This window comes from Pan troglodytes, chromosome 15 (genome assembly GCF_028858775.2).
Source record: "Pan troglodytes isolate AG18354 chromosome 15, NHGRI_mPanTro3-v2.0_pri, whole genome shotgun sequence".
Lineage (NCBI taxonomy): Eukaryota > Metazoa > Chordata > Mammalia > Primates > Hominidae > Pan > Pan troglodytes.
The window spans coordinates 63714568-63737969 of record NC_072413.2 but is presented as its reverse complement, the minus strand read 5'-3'; the positions used below and the strand labels follow the sequence as shown (position 1 = coordinate 63737969).

The 23402-nt window shown below is 39.7% G+C and overlaps 1 long non-coding RNA gene across 1 annotated transcript; it reads right to left on the bottom strand.

Moving 5' to 3' along the window:
- Positions 1 to 12538: 12538 nt before the first annotated feature.
- On the bottom strand, positions 12539 to 15609 carry LOC134808366 (uncharacterized). Its single transcript, XR_010151158.1, has 3 exons — positions 15481 to 15609; positions 13806 to 13931; positions 12539 to 12841 (listed from the first exon to the last, which is right to left on the bottom strand). It is a non-coding gene; the product is annotated as an uncharacterized LOC134808366 (long non-coding RNA).
- Positions 15610 to 23402: the final 7793 nt, after the last annotated feature.

Below are 23402 nucleotides of genomic sequence, written 5' to 3'. Positions count from 1 at the left end.
AAACTAAAAAAGATAAAGTAATTGCTCAAGATCACATAGCTAGAAGTGGTGAAGCCTGGATTTAAACTCAACTCTGACATCCAAATCCCTGCTCTTTGCACAAAGCAATAACGTTATACTCTTTGTTAATTCTCATTGCAGTGTCACCCAAGTTAGATTATGTGCTTCCTTATGTTTATGCCTTGGATGCTCCATTGTTCTTGGTGGCCTCTTCTTTAGCACCTCCACTGTATTAGTCAAGGTAATTAACCCTAATTGCTGTAACAAATCACCCTCAGAATCTTAGTGGCATAACACGATAAAGGCTCATTTTTCACTCATATCATAGTTGGACACAGTTGGGCAATTCTCCTCCAAGTAGCAACTTAGGCATCCAAGCTTCTTCCAGCTGGAGATACTGCAACCTTAAACATACGGCTTCCACTGTTACCATGGAAGAGGAAGAGGGTGGGCTCAAGTGCACAGGGGGTTTCATGATCAGGTTTGGAGGTGTTATCATCTCATTAGCTATGACTGAGTAATACAGCCTCAACCTACTGCAAGGGAGAATGGAAAATGTAATCTTCCTGTGTGTCCAGGAAAAGGAATTAGAGTTGGTAAACATTCATCAGTCCCTGATATACCCATTGTATCAACCAGGGTTCTCCCAGAAACAGCAGGCATGTCTAGCAGGGATTTTGAATTTAATGGAGGTACTATTTACAGCCATGTGAATAGGGTTAGGGTTGGAACCTATTAAAGATGTTGAGGCATCCAAGGACTAGAAAAACAGGAAGTTTATACCACTGCTAGTCTTGGGACAAGTAGAGGGAACCATGCTATCAGAGCCCAGTAAGAGCTGGAGCCATGGAAGAAGGGCCTTCTGATAGGAACAAAGGCTGTAGAGGGATACACTCACTGTCAGCACTGCAACACTTAAGCAGAAAGGGAGCGGAGGAAGAAATACCCTGACCTCTCTCTCCTACCTCAGTCTCCTGCCAATGCCTCCCTATGGTTAAAGCCAACTGGAAGCCACAGAGTAAGACAGCCTGGGTGATGCAGTCCACAATGGTCAGCCTCTGTGGCACAGAGAATGGCAGACAATGCATCTTGGGGATGGACAGTCAAAGAATAAACAGCACACTGAACCATTCCATCTAACCTCCCCTCCCTGGGAAGCATCATTGTCCCTTGGGTCTTTCCCTGTGTGCTCCCTTCCCTAAACTCTGCCTATCCAGATTCACTTACTTACCCTAGCTGTGTACCCTGTGTCACATGCCCCAAACTCTTCCCTGCCCCTACCAAATGTTCATAAACGTGATACGGTAGTATGCAGAATTATGAATCTTTAGTTTTTTCCAATATGACTTGTAGAATCCAACAGGGTATTATAGCAACTCATATTTCACTCTAAATCTGGAACTCTCTATGAGGAGAGGTCCAGGGCTGAAAGGACCCCTGTTCTGAGAGATCTTGACACCCTAGGCCCTGAATCACAGCCCTCCACTCCCTTCCAATGTCACTCCCTCTGTCCTTCTCCACCTTCAGCAACCACCCCCTGGAACCTACATCGACTTGGTTCTGTGTTGATTGTGATTAACTGTGCAGATACACTCACAGGAACTCAGTGCTCTTGCAGGGCTTGGAGAAGCAGCTGCAGTAATTACTGTGAATTTCTGAAATGGAGACTAATGGTGCAGGTTCACATCTAAAATGCTTTTGATCCTCTTCATCATTAAAAGGTCATTAAAGGTACAACACATATATTACCAGACATCAAATCTACATTGATGTAAAAAGAAATTAGGCTAATAATTGTTCCCAATGCCATTATCTCCAGTGAGTAAGGGCACATGGCACGCTTTGTGGTTTTACAGAAGGGCTTTCATTGACCCTGATCGGTTTAAGTTAGACAGCATTGATTAAGTACATACTATGTGCCATCCTAATCAGATGTCAACTTCTGTGACTACCTGATTTAAACTGTGACTTTTAAGAACTTGCTCTCTGGCTGACAGGCTGAACCCTAGGGAAAAAAACTCACAGACCTTGAAAGACCACAAAAGTTTGTGGCAATAGCAATGAAAGGGTCTGCATGAAATAGTAACCCCAGCAAGAGAGGCAAAACCACAATGTGTAAAACGATAAAACAGAGACTGCAGAACCATCCAATAGAATGCTTTGCATGTAATAGGTATTCAATCCATATCAGTTTAATTAAGAAATTAACCAATTACTCAAAAGAGTCTTTCTTTACAGGCTTAATATAAGGAAAGAAATTAAGTCATTCTTATTGGCTTAGGTCCTAACTACTTTCCCTTAACTACCACCAAAGAGATTCTCCATCCAGAAGACTTACTGTAGGGTAAGCTCTCCTCAGCTAATCCCCACATCCGTATTCCTAATCATCTGTCAGCACCCAGAAGATCCAACTACCACCCCATCCGTGTCACCATTGCACCTTCAGGTCTGGTTTCTCATTGTCACCACACTCCATTTGTCACCCAGGTGAGATTAGAGGACAACAACGTGGTCCTTATGCTTCCAGGTCTTCCAAGATGGGAAAGAGGATGAGGAAAGGATTCAGGCAGGAGAGGGAACTCTGGGATTCACAGGGCACTGACTTCTCCAGAGAAAAGACTGGGGGCAGAAAACAGTGCAGAAGTGAACAGTGATAGAGAAAGAGAGCCTCACAGAGGGAACATCGTTAAACACGTGGCACACGGCTTATCAGCTCTTAGAGCTTTCACAAGGATATCTTTGGAACCATGGCAGACCCAGTCACTGCCAACAAAATTAGTAAAAATAAATAGGTATGGGTTTGAGCTCAGCCTTGGTCTCTTGGAGCCCCTCAGCCTCAGAAGCTGAGGCCTAGATATGACTGGAGCCTATGGACGGGGTGATGATTGCAGGTCCAGAAGAGATCAGGGACAGAGAAGTCATTCCTAAAGTACAAGTCATCCTTGTATCTGAGGCTACCTTCACTATGACTGGGCTTAAATGTCCACTAATAGGGGGCTGGTTAAGTAAATGATGGTTCAGCTATTTATTCTAATTCTGTATATACCAATACAGAAAGATCATCAAAAAAGGAGTACAAAAGAAAAATACAAAGGGGCATAAAAGGTAGTATAATATGCTGTACTACCATCTATGCAAAAAAGGAGTAAAAGAATACATAACTATATGTTTGCTTATATATGCACACATTTTCTCTAAAAGATATGTAAGAAGCTAATAACATTGGTTGCCTGTGGGAAAATGAAGTGAGTGGCTGGAGGTCTGAGGCAGGAGGGAGAACTTTCACTTTTATATTTAAAAAATTTTGAATGTGGCTGGGCATGGTGGCTCATGCCTGTAATCCCAGCACTTTCGGAGGCCGAGGCTGGCAGATCATGAGGTCAGGAGATCCAGACCATCCTGGCTAACACAGTGAAACGCTGTCTCTACTAAAAATACAAAAAATTAGCTGGGCATGGTGGCACGTGCCTGTAGTCCCAGGTACTCGGGAGGCTAAGGCAGGAGAATCACTTGAACCCGGGAGGCGGAAGTTGCAGTGAGCCGAGATCGCGTCACTGCACTCCAGCCTGAGCGACAAGAGCGAGACTCCATCTCAAAAAAAAATTGAATGTGACTATTATGTATTCAAAATATAAAATGAAGTAAAATTATTTTTAAGTGGGGAAAGGAACTATCATTTATTGAAAGTGTATTAGGTACTTCACATATGTTGTCTAGTTAACTTCTCTTAATAATCTTATCTGGTGCTTTTATTTGTATATAATTTTTTTAAACTCACAAAAGTAACACATAATGCAGCAAATCACACACATTTGCAAAAAACCACTTTTAATTCCCATTACCCTCAGAAATAACTATTGTCAACATTTTGGTGTAGTCTTTTTATAGTTTTATAGTTGTTTTTATAAAAACTGAATTGCAGTGTTCATACTGTCTTTTAACTTGTTTTTCTCATTTCTCCCCATATCATGAACATCTTCCCATGTTAACGCTATTCTTCCACAAGGTAATTTTAAGAGGGTGCATGATACTGTTTCATATGGATGCATCACAATTTTTAAATGAACTTGGTATTTTAAAATACTGTTATGAACATTCTTTTATACATATTTTATATAGCTCTGATTATTTTATAATCACTTTTTCCCAGAAGGATTAAATAACTGTTTAAGTTCACATGGCTAATAAGGAGTACAGCTGAGATTAGCACTCAGTATGTCTGCCCCCAAAACTGGAGTTCTTTCCACTACCCCACACTACCTGGGCCTGCTTTCTAAATGGTGGGTTTTTTAAGATGTGGTTGAATGGAAATGTTCTAAGTTTTGTTGCACTGCTCCTGCAGGAAGATGTTTCAAGTGAATACGACAGCTTCCTAGAGGTGGAGTAAGTAAAGCTCAGTGTTACCAGAGCTGTGCAAGCCTTTCTTCTCACAGATGAGACTTGGGGGAGGTCATCTGTGCTGGACTATTTGTTGTTAATTTAGCATTATCACCCCCCAACCCCACTCCTAAAATCTCTGCATTTCAGGAGAGAAGTCTGGAACTACATTTCTGAGGATCTCTCTTCCTATATGGTACTGGGTTATATTCTGCCATTAAGAAGCACATATTTGAGATTTAAGGCAGAAGAGATGTCATATTTCTCTGGTGGCAACTGGGGCAAATATATAGGCAGATGGCAGAACTGAGGTTTGCATTGATTTTTGGGTAAGATTCTGCAAATCACCTGCTTTGGTAGTGCAAGCAGCTGAGACTGAAGTGGCTTCTTTGAGATCCCAGCATGTTTCAATTTTTTAACCTCTAGCAGTGGCTTCCTGACCTTCACTCCCCCAGCTTATCCAATGTTTGTCTAAGTCAGACTCCATATTAAATTATTTCTACTTGAAATACCAAAAATGGCTTCCATTTTCTGACCATCCATTACCAAGATTTTAGATGAGAAACATGGTCTTTCTGAAAATCAGTAAAAATATTTGTTGACCCCCAAAAATGATTTACAAGGCCAGTGTGCTGTGTGGTTTCTTCATCTGCCACTGTTCAGGTCACTTTTTTTCAGATATGCTGCACTTACTCAATAAACATTAAAGGAGCAGATACCATGTGTCAGGAATCTGGATAGTGCTGGAATCAGAGATGCACACATAGTCTAGTAAGAAAAGCAGCCAGAACAATCAGCAATACACATTGGCCAGTGTGGTTAAAGCCAATTGAGCTAAGTCTCATCTGTGCCCTATCTAAAGGGTACGGAAAATTGCTCATGCATAGAAGAATCAATATCATGAAAATGGCCATACTGCCCAAAGTAATTTGTAGATTCAATGCTATTCCCATCAAACTACTATTGACATCCTTCACAGAATTAGACAAAGCTATTTTAAATTTCACATGGAACCAAAAAAGAGCCCATAGAGCCAAGACAATCCTAAGGAAGAACAACAAAGCTGCAGGCATCATGCTATCCGACTTCAAACTACACTATAACTACAGTAGTATTTGGCTACAGTAGTAGTAGTTTTGGCTACAGCAGCCAAAACATCATGGTGCTGGTACAAAACAGCTAGTGCTGGTACAAAAACAGACACATGGACCAATGGAATAGAATAGAGAACTCAGAAATAAGACCGCACATCTACAACCATCTGATCTTCAACAAACCTGACAAAAACAAGCAATAGGGAAAGGATTCCCCATTTAATAAATGTTGGTGGGAGAACTAGCTAGCCATATGCAGAAAACAAAAACTGGACCCCTTTCTTACACCTTATACAAAAATTAACTCAAGATGGATTAAAGACTTAAATGTAAAACCCAAAATTATAAAAACCCTAGAAGAAAATCTAGGCAATACCATTGAGGACATAGGCACAGGCAAAGATTTAATGATGAAAATATCAAAAACAATTGCAACAAAAGCAAAAATTGACCAATGGGATCTAGTTAAACTAAAAAGCTCTGCACAGCAAAAGAAACTGTCATCAGAGCAAAGAGACAACTTACAAAATGGGAGAAAATTTTTGCAACCTATCCATATGACAAAGGTCTAATTTCCAGAGTCTATAAGGAACTTAAACAAGTTTACAAGAAAAAAAAACCCCATTAAAAAGTGGGCTAAGGACATGAACAGATACTTCTCAAAAGGAGACATTTATGTGGCCAACAAACATATGAAAAAAAAAAAAGCTCAACATCACTGATCATTAGAGAAATGCAAATCAAAACCACAATGAGATACCATCTCATGCCAATCAGAATGGCAGTTACTAAAAGGTCAAGAAACAACAGATGCTGGAGAGGCTGTGGAGAGATAGGAATGCTTTTACACTGTTGTTGGGAATGTAAATTAGTTCAACTACTGTGGAAGACAGTGTGGAGATTCCTCAGAGACCTAGATCCAGAAATACCATTTGACCCAGCAATCCCATTACTGGGTATATACCCAAAGGAATATCAACCATTCTATTATAAAGATACATGCACACATATGTTCATTGTAGCACTATTCACAATAGCAAAGACATGGAATCAACCCAAATGCCCAATAGTGATAGACTGGATAAAGAAAATGTGGTACATGTACACCATGGAATACTATGCAGCCATAAAAAGGAATGAGATCATGTCCTTTGCAGGGACATGGATGGAGCTGGAAGCCATTATCCTCAGCAAACTAACACAGGAACATAAAAACAAACACTGCATGTTCTTACTTATAAGAGCTGAACAATGAGAACATATAGACACAGGGAGGGAAACAACATACACTGGGGCCTGTTGGTGGGGCAGTGGTGTGGGGAGAGGGAGAGTATCAGGAAAAATAGCTAATGCATGCTAGGCTTAATATTTAAGTGATGGGTTGATAGCTACAGCAAACCACTATGGCACACGTTTACCTACTCAACTAACCTGCATATCCTGCACATGTACCCTGGAACTTAAAAATAAAATAAAATAAAATAAAATAAAAGGTGTGGAAAATAAGCTTCATCTGTCTAGATGTCTCTTCTCTTTGGAAGCCTCCCTATTTCTATAAGCAGAGTTAAGTGTATGTTCCATGGTGCTTCCAAGGTAACTTGTACACACACACACACACACACACATATATATATATATATCTCCAGTATAACCCTCAGTTATAGTGATTTGATCTGCCCCCATAAGACTGTGATCTCCTTGAAATAAGATGTGATGTACTTACCAATCTATATGGGCTCACTTGATAAAAGGATTGCATGCTTTTTCATCTCAAAATGGGGAATTCTGTGCCCTGCTTATATCCTGGAGTATAAATGGTATTAATCACATTAATTTCTTTAACGTTTAACCAATGAGCCCTTGCTAGAGTCAAGAAGTGCCACATATTTATATTTTGTAGAATATAACATTATGTTGATGCAATTATTACTACAAATCATGCATGATATGAATAATGCTGCATTGATCATAAGAATGCTGATATCTCAAGATACTGATTTCATTTCCTTTGGAAATATACCTAGAAATGGGATTGCTAGATTATATGGCGGTTCTATTTTTAATTTTTTGAGGAACCTCCATACTGTTTTCCATAATTGCTGTACCAATTTACATTTCCAGTGTACAAGTGTTTCCTTTTCTCCACATCCACACCAACACTTATGGTTTACTTTTTTGACCACAGTCCCCTTAAAAGGTGTGAGATGATATCTCATTGTGGTTTTGATTTGCATTTCCCCGACGATTAGTGATGTTGAGCACCTTTTCATATATCTGTTGGCCATTTGTATGTCTTGTTTGGAAAACGTCCTGTGTCCATTTTTAAATCAGGCTATTTGTTTTTTGACTATTGAGTCATATGAGTTTCTCATGTATTTTGGATATTAGCTCTCTGTCAGATTCGTGGTTTGCAAATATTTTCTCCCACTCCATAGGTTGCCTTTTCATTTTGTTGATTGTTTCCTTTGCTGTGCAGAAATTCACAGCAGCATTATTCACAATAGCCAAGATATGGAATCAACGTAAGTAAATGGTAAAAGAAAATGTGGTATATATAAAAAATACATACACAATGGAATATTAGTCAGCCTTAAATACATACAATTTTTTATTTGTTAATTCTACCTCAATAAAGCTGAAAAATAAAGTAGATTTTAAAAAATCATGCATGCATAAAGATAAGAACTGAAGGGAATACATTAAAATGAAAATAGTGGATTACATAGGGATTTGTATGTTAGACCATGAGTGGCCTTGTTCTTTAATTTTGATTTCTGTTCACGTTTAGCAACAAGTACTCCTTAAGACTTATTTGTTACAATGGTGGCCTTAGCTGTGCTCAGTTTCCTCAACTGTAATATGAACGTGGTGCATTTACACCCCTCTCTTTTCATTCCACACATCCAATCTGTCAGCAAATCCTATTGGCTCTACCTTCAAAACATTCCTCAAATATGACCACTTTTCTCCCACTGTTACTGCTCTGGCCTGACTCACTGTCATCTCTTATTCAGACAATAATAATAACGATAATAATAACACCAAACACACAAACGGCCTTTGCTATGTACTAGTCTAAGTGTTTCAACTCCTCACAACAACTCTGTGTTCTAAGTGTTTCACATTTATTAACTCATTAAATCATTACAAAAACCCTATGAGGTGGGTACAATTATTTTCTCCATTCAACGGATGAAGAAACAGACACAGAGAGATTGGTTATGATGTTTGCCCAAGGTGATGCTGCTAGTAAGGGCATGGCTGAGATTTGAATCCAGGCAGTCTGGCTTCAGGGACTCTGCTCTTAATACCTAAGCTTTATCACCCCTCCAGATGAGTGCAGTATCTCCTAACTAGTCCCCCTGTGTTTACCTCTAAGTTATTCTCAAGGCAGTCACCAGCATAATCACTTTTATTACATTTAAGTCAGATTATGTCAATCCACTGCTCCAAACCATTCAAAAACTTCTCATTTCATTTGGGTTAAGTCCTAATGATGGTCTGCAAGGCTCTATACTATCCAGACCTTCATGACCTCTCACCTTGTCTCCTGCTTCTCTCCTTTCTGGTCACGCCAGCCTCCTTGCTATTCTCCGAACAGCCATGCTCCTGCCTCAGGTCCTTTATGTTTGCCGTTCCCTCTGCATGTAATGCTCTTCCCCTAGTTAGCTATATTCCTCACCCTCGTCTCCTTCAGCTCTTTGCTAACATGCCACCTTCTAAGTGAGGGCTTCTCTGACCACCCTATTTAAAATATTAACCCTTGGTAGCACTCTTTATACTCTTCTGTCTCATTAGCAATTCTTATTGTTTCAGATACTATAAATTTCATAGATTTATTCATTGTCTGTCTCCCTACTTGATCATAAGCTCCATGAAGGTAGAAACTTTTTCGGTCTGCTTTAAGACTCAGAACAGTGTCTGGAAAATAATACGTGCACACTATTTGCTGAATAAATAGTCTCTAAGGTCCTTCCAGCTACCACTGTGTTCCTTGGTAACATCACAGAAAGAATCCAGTGAGGACTACTTTGCTGCTCACTGAGCATATAAACTGGCAATGGGAATTGCCAATTACCAACTTGTTTGTATTGGAAGAAAGAGAAACAAGGGAGAGAGAAGAAAAGGAGGGGAATGGTGGGGGAAGCTCTGAGCCACTGAGCATAACCTGTCTCACCTACAGACTTATTAATACTTGGCTCTGCATTATTTAACCACATCAATCTATTAAGGTTTTAAGCATGAAAAAAAAAGGCCAATTGTTCTATCAATGCTTTTTACTTTTTTATTGAGGGCTGCTTCCGCAAGATGCTTGGGATAGACTTTCCTGAGCTACATGGCTTAGCCCAAATCTCTGAATTAGACCAGTGTTTGGGTTCTGGGAGACCCTTAGAAGGAGGGACCACCTCCAGGGTAACTGACAAAATTTCAGACAGGCTAAAATTTAAAAACGAAAAAAAATATGAACAAATAAATTCCGATAGCCTGGTTTTCTTAAGAATTGGCCTTGTGTCACAACTCAGAGGGAACTGTCTTGGAACACTTGTTAGAGGGCCTCCAAATTGATGTCAAAGACTTGGGCCCAGGAAGCCAGGAGATTGAAATGAGAGGCTAAAGAAGGAAAAGAGGGAGGAAAGCCAATAAAAAAGAACAGTCTTGGGAGAGAACAATCAATCAGCTGGGCAGACATCGTTTTAGAGGGGCTCTTGTGGTATCCACTGGAAAGGTAAAGTGTCTCGGTCTAGGAAGTATAAAGCATGATGGTCTTTATCCTCTCCCTGAGGATAAAGTGCCCCTGGTCCCTGAACAACCTCTGCTAGTTTGGAAGTCTCCTTGGAAGAGATGAGAGTGTCAACCTTTGGGGCCCAGGGATCCTTCTTTTCCAGGTAGGCCATGAGGTGAGCTGCTGGGAGGGGGGCTTTCAGTTGTTCCCATACTCTGCCAGCTCACTTGGGCAGCTGCTCAAACAGGAGCAGCTTAAAGAGGCCTACTCTGATGTCAATTGCCCCTCACTCCAACTCCTCTTCCTTTTCAGGCCTTTCTACCATTTCTCTTTGTTACGTCACTTACTAGTTGTGTGAGCTTGAACAGTTACTTAAACTCTCCGAAGTATAGCTTCCTCATCTATAAAATGGAGTATATTAGCATCTAGCTCATGGGATTGTTGCATGGATTAAATGAGATTAAATGTGTGTAAAGCACATAGTAGGTGCTCAGTAAGCAAAGGGTTACTATTGATGCTGTTGTTGATATTAGCCATAGGAATAAGATGGAAGGGGGTTCTGTTAGAAATAACCCGAGGATTTTCCTGGAGGCTCATAGCTCCAAGTCACAAGCAGGGCAATGTTGAATTAAGGCTGAGCAGCAAGGGAGTAGCTCCTGGTGGTGTTTTTACTCTGCTCCCCACCTCGGTCCCACCTTTACCATGCATATGCCGCACACTGTCTTGTACTGCCCATCTCGCATCCTTTCCTCTCCACCCCATTTCCCTATGAAAGCAGCTTTCTCCATGAAGATGCAGATGTTATGGCCCCTTTGAGCTCAGTCTAATTGCAAAGCTCGTAAGTGCTCAGCACCGTGCTGGCAAACGAGGCAGTAGGGATGCATAATGTTTAAGCTCTGGTTATATTAATAAGAAGACATGGCCAAGTGATAAATAAGCCAACTCAGGAAGGAAAATAATATTAGAAGGCTAATATGGAAGAGCAAAGATAAGACCAAGGAGAGAAGAGAGGTGGGGTGGAACAGGGAGGTGGGATGGGGTGCAGATCTTGGCTTGCTTCAGTGGGAGCCAGTGAGTGGAAACAGCACAAGCTGAGGAGGCAGACTCAGGTTTGAATTCTGCCTCAGGCAGATGTGACCTTGAGAAAATTGTTAAAGTCAGTTTCTTCATGTGTAAAAAAAGGGACCAACAAGAATACACCTCTACTAAACTGCTGTGAGAATTAAGTGTGATAAAGAGCCCAGCAAATGTTATTTTCTTCTGTGTGCCCTGAATTCCCATAGCCTCACAGCCAAGCCTAGGAGAGATGCCCTGGACCCAGCCCAGACTCTTCACCTCATCCTCATGTTGGGGCAGAGAAAGGAGCTGAGGCTTTGGGATGCAAAGCAGATAGGAAGGCCAGGAGGAAATGGTCAAGAGTCTCCCAACTCCAGACAAATGCCAATGCTGCTCATTCATTCAATCAAACTGCAGTGAGCACTTATAATATACCAGGTCCTTGGGATAGAAAGATGAATAAAATATGGAATATTTCCCCAAGGAGCCAGATGTTAAGAGGGAGAGACAGATATGTAACCACAAGTGCTAAGATGGGAGTAAGGACTGAATTTATGATATCTATGTATCCTGATTTCAAAGAATCTGCTTTATTGAGCAAACTGCTAAAAAGTGCAGAGGAGAATAATGAATACTGCTTGGAAGAGTCAGAGGAAGGCGTTTGAACAGGGTAACAACAATAATGAGGGCTAACATTTGCTAATGTTTACTGACACTAACATGCCAGGCACCAAGTAACCAAGTATTTTACATGTATTAACTTATTTAATCCTCATGACAGAAACATTATCATTGCAAGGGTATTCATATTTACAAGAATAAGGTCACATAGTTTGAAGTGGCAGAGCCAGGATTTGAAGCAAGGGTCTGATTCTAGATCTCATATTCTTAATGTCTATGCCAAATTGCCTCTCTGCATATTGAAGAATGAATATTGTGGCCATTCTGAGATCTAAGGCCAGTCCCGTCCCCCCGCTCCCCCCAGAATGATCTAAAGTAATAGAGATTGGATCATCCATCCAGTCTTACCATGTTCATTTAAAAATCTACTCTATGCAAGGATAGGTAAGATTCAGAACTGTAGGACTTGTAGGGGAAGCAACAACCCACAGCCCCTTACTCCATCCATGAGTTCTGTTTTGCTGTAATGCTCCTTGGCTCTGGGACCTAGAAAGTGGGCTGTTAGGAGTTGGGAGTGTCTGCTGGGCTGGTCTTTCCTACCTCTGCTCCTGGTGGGCAGGAATGGTGGAAACTGAGAGATTCAAGAAATTAAGGGGCCCAGAAGTTTAGCGATCCAAAGGATCTTCCAAAATAAGGGGTTTATTTCTCTCTCTCTTTCAAGGATGGAACAATTCTCCAAATGCAATCTAACGTGAAGCAGATAAAGCGGAACTGCCATGACAGAAGTGGAGTTGGGGGATGTAGAGCCCCATTCATTCAATGCTTATGTATCTTCTCCCATCTTCTCAGATGCTTCTTGTAGCCTCTCCATGGAATGCAGTTTGAAAAATTCTGTCCTAGGTAGTGCACTGGCAAAAAGCTTGATGGTGGCCCCTCCTCAGCTCTCTTGGCTGTTGAAGATAGGTAGTGTCTGCAGCAGGCAAGTGAAGTCAAAAAGCAAGGGAGTAATTAATCACTGTTGTCATTTGGAGGTTTTATGAGCATTGATATGACTCTCTGCCCTAATATGTGCTCTGAATTGCTTGAAAAAGGAGAGAAATAGGCTCTGGGTTGGGATCCGGGAGAGGGGGTCATGAAGGGTGGGTGAGGAAGGGGGTGTAGAAGAGTGGCAGATACAGGTAAAACAGATGACAAATATTTCCCCCCTGTGGCAAATGCAGGAGAGGCCAAGGTTGAGCGGAAGAAAACTGAATAAAAGAAGAATCAGTCAGAGTGGACGAAGCACTGACACTAAGTTTTATCCCGGATCATACCATTGTTAAACTCTGCTCACTAGAATGCCCTTTACGGGGGCAGTGGAACAGCAGACTTTGGACCTTTTCCGGTTTTGTGTACTCCTCCCTAGAATGGGAGTCCAGCACTGCTTCTGTAGGTGACATTATGTGTTCAGATATTGCTTTATGCCAGGACTCAACTCCTATGGCAAAGTCCAAAATATTGAGGAAGTATTGTGGGCTGGTGGAGGCAGAGCTTGGGAGGCAAACTTCCTGGATCTGAATCTGGACTTTGCCACTTACAATTTGTTTGACTTAGGCAAGTTATTTAGTCTCCCAGTTTCTTCCTCTATAAAATTAGAACAATACTAGTTTCTCCCTCATAGGGTTGCTGTGAGAGTGAAATTAGTTAATACATAGAAAGCACTTAAAACAGTGCCTGACATATAGTGGCTATTCAAAAGATGCTAGTTTTGTTATTATCATCATCTTCAGAGGTATTTAATTATAGCTCTGGATTCTCTAAAACATCAAATAACTACTGAGAGTCTCCTCCCATGTCTGAAATATGTAGGCTGAAAACCTGGTTTGCAAGATTATGGGCAATTCAATACTGTACTTACGACAACAACAACAACAACAAAGGCTTATTTCAGTCACCTTATAGTCTATTATAGATTCATCAGTAGAAGAGAGTGATGGTTCTGCTCCATGAAATCATTCAGGCATCTAGGCTCTTTCATTGCCTAGGAGCTTGAAGCTTTTCACTGATTTCCTACATCCAGACTGGAAGCAAGTGAAGAGAGAATGCTTAGAGGATCATTCAGAATAATGGTCACACTTGGAAGAGGCTTACATCAGTTCTGTCCACATTCTATTGGCCAGAACTTTAATTACGTGGCCTGACTACAAAATGCAACCCAGCTATGTGCTTAGCAAAAAGATGAGACTGTTTGGAGAGCACTAGGCCAGTCTTTGCCATATCCTTCAACATTTTGTTATACTTAATACAGATATTAATAAAAAAACTTTTTATTGTGGAAAACATTGAACAAACGCGAAACTAGAAAAAATAGTAACAAATCCCTACAACATATCACTCAGATTAAAAAGTTTTCATCTCATAATCCATCTTGTTTCATCTATACTTACACTCAATTCCTCCTCCCACTCTATTACTTTGAAGCAAATCTGAGACACTGCATCTTTAAATCTGTAATTATTTCAGCACAGTACATTCTCAACCACTTACTATGTGCCAGTCACTGTGCATGCCCTAGGAATACAATAAGGTATGCTTTTTGTCTTTAAGGAGATGCAGCTGAGGAGCTCACAGACTAAAGCTTACTGAGATACATCAGACTGAATCGCAACGACAAAAGAGAACTCTTCTTACACACACACACACACACACACAATCCTTGCAACAGCCAAAATGGCCATACTAATAAATAAACGTATTTTTCCTGACCTCCCTAATTCACTAATGAGCTTTCTTAACTATCTTCACTCTTCTTTGAGTAGCGGCTCCTGGGAGAGCCATTTTAGCTTAGGAGCTCTGTATGACAGAGGATGAGCTTACCTGTCAGTAGAGGAACCTGATAATGGAACAGCTGCTGAGAGAGGCTGAGAGGCCCTTTCTGGTCTAGTCAGCTCCTGGGGCTTCTACTAAGCGATGACCTAAGGCTTTAATTCTATCTTTTCCTGAAGGTGGGTAAAATGGCCTCCAGAGGGTTAAGAGGCAGCATCTTAATCAAAAAGAAACTGATTGTTGACAGCTCTGCTGGCTCCAAGTTCTCTCTAATCAGAGCTCAGGACACCTTAATGGGTCACTAACCTTGCCCCAGATGTCCTGCCACATATCACCACCGGCACACCAGCCATTCAGCTAGCCAGACAAAGCAATGAAAAAAAATACCATCTGTGTATTCCTTCTACTTCCTTCAGCATTCTCTACCCTGCAGAAGCCTGGAGTGAAATTCAGATGCAAGTGGGCTTGGAATTAGACAAGCCATAATTGGGTAAAACACAAGCAATACCAGACTTCATATTAGAACACTGTGCTCTCATGTACATCAATAATTCCAGTGTCAAATTCAGCCACAGAATATTAACCTGCATGAGACAGTGGGTTCTCTGAAGCACAGACAGGGAAACTGTTTCTGCTCTCAGATGTATCTTGTTAAGCACAGAAGGTGCATAGAATCACACATGGATTTCCTCCTGCACTTAGGGGCTGGGAAAATGATAGCTTAAGTAGCCACTTACTATAATTTAGTGTCTCTGTGTAAACACAACTGGCTGAGCTGGGAATAGACACTCTTTCAGGGCTCACCTTCCGGTGGATGCAGATAAGCAGAAGTCCACAGGGAGAGTGTGACGAAGCAGATGACTCCAGAGCCCAGGGGCAGTCTGCTATCAATTCAAAGAATTTTCACTTGGCCCACCTGCCCACCTATTTCCTGTTGTGGATATGGGTAGAGAGTGAGTAGAAAGAAGTATGAGATGCTAGATTCAAAACTGATTGAGAATGGGGTAAGGGGACAAGATTAAAGACCATGGTTAACAAAAAAGTTACCCTTAAAGTGAGTCTGGATGATCAAACTTCAAAGAATCAGTACTGTAAGGATAAATGGAGTCTGGGTCATGCAGTTTGGCTTTTCACTGCAGAAGGGCAAGACTGTTTACAGGCTGGAAGAACAGACTTCAGAGACACATAGTCCTGAATTTGCCTTGTAATTTAACCCATAGCTTCCCAACAACAAATAGGTTGAAGGTGTACCATAAAATGCAGTTGGTTGTAAATTTTTTATAATGATACAATATTTAAAGCAATTGTCATAACTCTTCAACATTATACTGGTTGAGATTACATTGAAACACTATTTGTGTGACTCCCTGAGGCTTGAATATACTGTTATTTTGTATACTTTACACTTAGTACCCATTGGCAGAGAGCAACCTGAGGTGACCACATCACATACACCTTTCCTGATGCTCTACTAAATCGTCTCAAATTATCAATAGAGGTGTACTGAATTTTTCACTGAGCTCTATTTCCCAAATCCCCTCATTTATCCCAGAATGCCAAATAAATAGAATTTTCTATGTAAAAAAGTTGGGAAAGCACTTATTTAAATTCTGTGAACAAATTTCCTCATCTGAAAAATGAGAATAATAGTACATATCTCATAGGGTATTGTGAAGATGAAATGAATTAAAATATGTAAATAACTTTAGAATAGTGTCTGGAACATAGTAAATGAATAAATGACAGCTATTATTTTTTCCATATCTGTAAGATGGGGATAATATCTACCTGATAGGGTTGGTGTGAAGATTATACATGAGATAGCACCTGTTAATTGCTTAGTAGGTATGACACAAAGTAGGTCAGTAAGTGCGAAGCAGTATGACTAGTCCTCCAATTAGTTAAAATGTGTGTAACTTTTTATGTTAGATTCTAACTTTCTAGTGCAGTTCATATGTGCACAACTTTCTAGTTAGACTGTAAGCTCCTTAAACTGATTTCATTCTCTTCAGGACCTATTATAGTTCCAGAACTACAGAAATTTTCCAAAACATGATTGGAGATTTCTTTTGCAGAGCTGATAGACTTTACAAAGCAATTTTATGCCTGTTATTTCCCAAAACAACAACTAGAAGCTACCTCCATTTTAAAGGTAAGAAAAACTGAGGCCTAGGCACATTATGTAGTTTGCTCAAGGTATCAGCAGGTCAGTTTCAGAGCCGGAAGCAGAACTTAAGTCTAAAAAAAGTAGTGTTCTTTTTACCAGATCACACTACAGTAGTGAAACTCCTACATGTGGTTGCACAGGGAGTGCAATTCATATTGTAGATGTTGATGGTTTGTATATTTATTGAGCAATTTTCTGGTGGATGGCAGTAAGAGTTTTATTGATTTTGTTAAAAATCAATAGATTACAACAACTGTCTTAGGAGCATCTTTACCCAATTTTCACAAACGCACCATACAGATTAGCAGAGGCCCTAATATACTACCACCACTATCAAATTTTTCTCTGATGACTGTCAGTGTTTTGTGACGTTGGGCCTTTTTGGATTATCAATTAGAATCTAAAAGACAGGACTACTTATAGCAGGGGTCACTAAACATCTTTTGCAAAAGGCCAGATAGTAAATATTTTAGGCTTTGTAGGCCATACATTTAGGCTTTGTGGTAACTACTCAAGTGTGCTGTTGTAGCCCCCAAAGTGGCCACAGTCAATATATAAGTGAATGGGTGTGGTTATGTTTCAATAAAACTTACAAAAACAAGCAGTGGGCACAGCTTCCCAATGACTGACTTAGAGAATTCTGGTCATCTGAATTACCAACAGGAGTTTCTGGAAAGAGCATAACTTGTTAGAACCTGTTGATGCTCAAAAGGTGTGAAGCCAGAACTTGAAATTAGAGCTGATTTCAAACCCCTTGTTCTTTAAACTTTACCTGTAAGATGTTCTCATTCTTGGTGGTGTGACCTGCCACTATGTGGCAATCAATTGTGCAGTATGTTTGCGAACAAATTCCAGTGTTTTTGAATATCACTTAAAAAATAATGAAATAGACTAGATGGGACTCATCATGGTGGGTACTCATTCACACTTCTTTTGATTTCCTGAACGGTATGGGAAGTCCGACCTGAGCCAGAGTGGGATATCATCTCCACAATTTGGCCTCCAAGGAGACACTGACACCTCATTTCTCTTGGCTTTTATGCCCACAAATCCCTCTTCTCTTAGTTTAGCTGAAACAAAGCTGTGATTCTATAAATGAAACTTTACCAGGAAACAAAAGGTGGGAAAGAAAACAACAACAAAAGGAGTTTCTAAATATAAACAGGTGAGTTTGAACAGCCTGTTAATTAGGTCAGGAATTAAGTTACTCTATTTTAACAGAGGTCTAGGCAAAGACATAGTCAGCTGCTCTAACAAAATGACCCTTGTTCCTCTTGCAACCAGATCCAGCCACCCAGGTTCCTAACCCAGGCAGGTGCACCCTGGTACCACATATGACCTTGTTACAATCTCAGGCTCTACCATGACCTTCTTAGAAATTTAGGGCTGGAAGAGAACTTAGAAGTTATCTAACCCTTGTTACATACTTGAGGTCTTCAAGGCCAAGTCTGAGAGGGGCCCAGCCTACGAGCTTCATAGCATATTGTCATGAATATGCTATGAATATGCTACGAATGGGCTATTCTGAGCCCAGGATGACAGCCAGCTAAGCAGGTATTTCTGAGGAATTGGGACACGTGCAGCAACTGAACTTGAAAGCATTATGCAGCTGTTACCCTGTTACCAATCCTTTCCAGAGATATAATCTGTTTTATTTTAAAAAATTTTTAATGGGTAATTTTAATAATGTTATTTAACCCAATGTACCCAAAATATACTTTACATTTTTTCTTTATACTTTTATACTAACCAACCTGATGCATAATTTATATTTACCGCACATATCAATTTGCTTTAATTTTTATCTCAATAGCTTTTAGGGTCCAGTGGTTTATTGTTACATGGATGAATTATATAGTGGTGAATTCTGAGATTTTAGTGGATTCATCACCAAAGTAGTGTACATTGTACCTAATATGCAGTTTTTTATCCCTAGCTCCCCTCCCACCCTCCTCTTTCTGAGTCTCTAAAGTCCATTATATCACTCTTATGCCTTTCCGTACTAATCGACAACTTGAAGAATCAGGAGATGAAAGTTATTCCCCTACACTGTTTCAATGTAGGGGAATAACTTTCAATGTAGGGGAATAACTTAGCTCCCACTTTTAAGTGAGACTATATCGTTTTTGGTTTTCCACTCCTGTGTTACTTCGCTTAGAATAATGGCCTCCAGCTCCATCCAAGTTGCTGCAAAAGACATTATTTTGTTCTTTTTAATGGCTAAGTAATATTCCATGGTGTATATATACCACAATTTCTTTATCCACTCATTAGTCGATGGGCACTTAAGTTGGTTCCACATCTTTGCAATTGTGAACTGCTATAAACATACGTGTACAAGTGTGTTTTTCATATAATGACTTCTTTTCCTTTGGGCAGATACCCAGTAGTGGGATTGCTGGATCGAATGGTAGATCTACTTTTAGCTAGAGATATAATCTTGAAGTTAGAAAAGAGCTTTCCCAATCTAGTCCAGAGGTTATAAACTAATGGGCCATGGGCCCAAAGGAGCCACAGATATTTATTTGGACTCCTTAGTGTTTTATATATTTTTTAATTAGTTGCTGATACTTCAAAATCTGAAGATCTTGCACAGAAAGATCCACATTTTGCTTGTCTGGAAAAACAGAAATATCTGTCCACATTATGTCCTTAGAACAACAATCAGCTGAGGCTGAGTAGAAGCTACTTCCTTGAGACATGTGAAACTGAACCAGTCAACCAAATTTGCAAACCCTGAATAAATCCAACCAATTCATTTCACTTATGAAGAAAACGAAGTTCTGAGAAAACCGTTTGGCCTGTCCCCATTTAATGACAATATCAAAATCAGAAGCCAGATATTCTGAATTTCAGTCAGTGATCTTCAATGAGAACTGTTGCTTTTTCCCTAAAGAACCCGAAATACAGGGATATTACGTGCTTGTAGGCACTATGAGGAGGAAAAACAAAACTGAAAACTAGGTCTTCTGCCTCTGCACTCACTATGTTCTATCTCCTTACTGGGCCAGAAATTCTTATGCAAATCAATAGGGAGGTAAGACTAGCCAGGAACTCAAAGCCCAAACTTTCCAAGGCCTGTGATCCTGGAACAGCTCTTCCATGTGTCCGTGAGAGAGACTGGTGCTAGGAACCGGTAAGTATAGAGGCAAATTTTTTGTGCTCCTTTCTGAGCAGCGCACTTTAAAAATTCCATACAGTCTGTATCTGACATAAATTAGGGTATTGTAGCCAAGTTGTCAATTTCACCAATCCTCAAGCCACATGTCTATTCTGTGCAGGTCTATGGAACCTAATGCAGTCTCCTGAGAGCATAAATGAAGTATCGGGCAATTGGCTATGGCCAAAGGGGACTTGTCTTTTTCCCCTGAGAGATTTGCTCTCATTGAGGCAGAAGAGACTCTTCTAGATGCACCATTTAGACCCCAACACTTTTCCTGCTCACCGAATGTACAGTGACTGTATCCTCTCAGAACCAAATAATAATGACAATAATCATTGTATGAGGTAGCTTTTAAAATGTGCTTTTTTTTCTCTTTTAACTCTCAACTCCCTTAGAAGCTGGGGCTGTTCATCTTCTCAACTTTACAAAGAGGGAACCCAGTAAACAGGATTGGCTGTATATAACAACAACAACAAAAACCTAAAGCTTGAACAGAAAAGGAACTAGTCTCTTACTCATTTAGGTACAATGAAATCCTGGATTAGGGCTTTCACAACAGGCATGAATTCGTTAAGTGCCCAGCTGAGCACTAAATCAGACTTGAGTAGAAGAACTAGGAAAGCCTTGGTGAGATCTTTCGTAATTGCTTTGTCATTAATAAGCAGGATTTTGTTACCCACATTCAATGAGCCCACACTAATAATTTAATTCCAGGCAAGTCTCTCAGAAATAGGTCTTTCAACAAGGAAAAGACCCAAATCCTAACCTAGCACTGGCCACTCAATTCAAAATCATGCAGGATTTTTTAAGTACCAGGGCTTTATGGAGAAATTACAATAGTGGTAAGAAAAATGTCAGCCTTCTCAACATGGCAACATGTATTGAATGAATCACCATCATGTACATGATGATTACAAAGGCGATTTAGAAAGATGTGGTCAACAGTATTCATTAGCCCTTCACAAGTGCAGGTTTAACAGTTTGGTTACTTCTTCATCTTCTTACGTAAGGCTACTGGCTACTTGGCTATTGAGGCCAGAGTCTCAACAGGGGTTTCACAAGACTAAACCTCTCCTCTCCCCTGCTGTTTTTTCATTTTAGGTTAATGGTGGAGTAAGCACCCACTGAACCAATATTCCAACGAATAACAACCATAAACTCTCAAAAAAATACAAAAAATACATGAGGGTAGGAGACAATAAAAACAGGCAAGTTCTGAAAAGAGATTGAAATTTTAAAGAAGGGAATGGCACAAGGTGAGTTTCCCATTGTACAGCTTTTGGGCTGAAAGAAAACTGCAGTTTTTCTGGTCTAAGAATCAGAGCAACCACAGCTGCTGGAAAATGAGGGGGGAAATCTCAGAAGAAAGAGAGCCAAAGAAAAAGCACCACAAATTCTGTGCATAAATTCTATCCATCTCTCTGGCTAAGCCCTGAACTATGTGCGGCATAGACTCCAGCTAACTGAATTGAGATTTTCAGCTGCTGCCCAAGAGAGTTTACAGTTTGAGTCCAATAAAGTTAAATGCCTGCTAACACAAGCAATATATATATATGCACACACACATACACAATATATATATTTTTGTGTATATATTTGTATATATATATTTGTGTGTATATATATACACACAAATGTAATACACAAATGTTGTATATATATATTTTTGTGTATATGTATATTTATGTGTGTATATGTATATATCACAGCACTTTTCAGAGCAATATAACAGAATCTACAACATAAACATTACAATGTTCAGGACACAATCTAAATCACTCAATATGTGAGGGACCTCCCCCAAAATCTGACCATTCTGTAAAGAGGAACAATGGAGACTAATTCTAAGATTATCCAGATGTCAAATTTACCAGAAAAGAATTTTAAAGCATAATTTAAACTCATTGAACATAGTTATGTGTTCTCTACTGAGAACACATAATTTTTTTATTTATGTGTTCTCTACTGAGAACAAATAATTTTTTTATTCACTACAGTTATGTTCAATGTTTTGTTCATAGTTATGTTCATCTGTTATGTTCAATGTTCATAGTTTTATTCACTACATAGCTATGTTCAACGAAAACATGTAGTGAATAAAAAAATCTCAGTAGAGAAATATAAAGAATTAAGGAGAAATTCTAGAACCAAATGATAAAATGTCAAAAATTAACTCTTCAGTTGAAGACTCCCTTTGGGAAATACTCCTTAATTTATTTCCTTCGTATCTCTGTTCTTTGGTCCTTTCACCCCTGGAACTCGGTCAATTTAGAAGGAAAAGAGACTAACTTAATTTACCTTTGGATCTTCTATAAGGGCACAAATCAGATCCACAGTTACTGATGTTCCAATGACATATGAGATGCGAGTTGCAAAATAACTCATAATCAAAATTACCTCCGCTCAGTTGGAGATTGTTTCAAATGACTTTTATTTGTACCAAAACTAAATGGAAAACTGCTTGCTGACACTGTAGGAAGTTAATTTCTTTTTTCTTTGGGAGGCTTGACTTGAGAAAAAGAATTTAGTTAAGTTTGGTGGTGAAATTTTATATACAGTATTTTCATTTGGTGAAGATATGAAGGCCAGGACTAATAGCTTTTCTGCCTAGGATCCCTAATATTTCACACTAGGCCTGATAGTCGCTCCTACAGAGATGACATTTTTCTTTTAGAATGCAGTAACTCCTACCAGGCCTCTGTAGGAGGCAGGCTACATACAATAAGGAAGTGTTTTTCTGAGGAGAAAAATGATGCTCAGAGACAAAGCATCAAAGTCTTATTTTCTGAAGTGATTCTAACATGGAAGAATTTGGAGAAGATAATCCCAAGACTCAATCCACTGTGAGTCTCCCATTGGTCCCGCTTCTCACTTGGTCACCAAGTTCTGCACACTATGAGACATATACTTCTGAAACAGCCAGCTTCCCAATCCCAAAGATACCTGGTACTCTCAAAAGCAGGGCATGATAGGCTAGGGCAGAAATTGGTTCCTGGATAAAACAGGACCCTACTCACAAAAAGCGATAATAAATACATTAAGAAAGACTACCAAACAAACCTGAAATGGTTTTAGAAATGGAGGTGATAGCTTCTCTGGGAGCAAGGAGTTATGATTATTTCACTCAATTAAAACAACGTCCAAAATATGAGAATGAAAGCTCCCAAACAGTGTTCTTAGCAATTTTGTAATGTGTACCAATGAAAATTGGTTTTCAGTATTAAAATGGACCAATGTCTCTGAGTTAAGAATTAGTTACTATATCAGAAACAGGAAAAAAAAAACAAAGTAAATAAGCTGAAAAACTAAAAAGCTCCTCTTTTTATCACAGTTCTTCCACATAAGGCTGATCAACATATCCAATGATACAAAATTCTAGAAACTTTACAAAGTTCC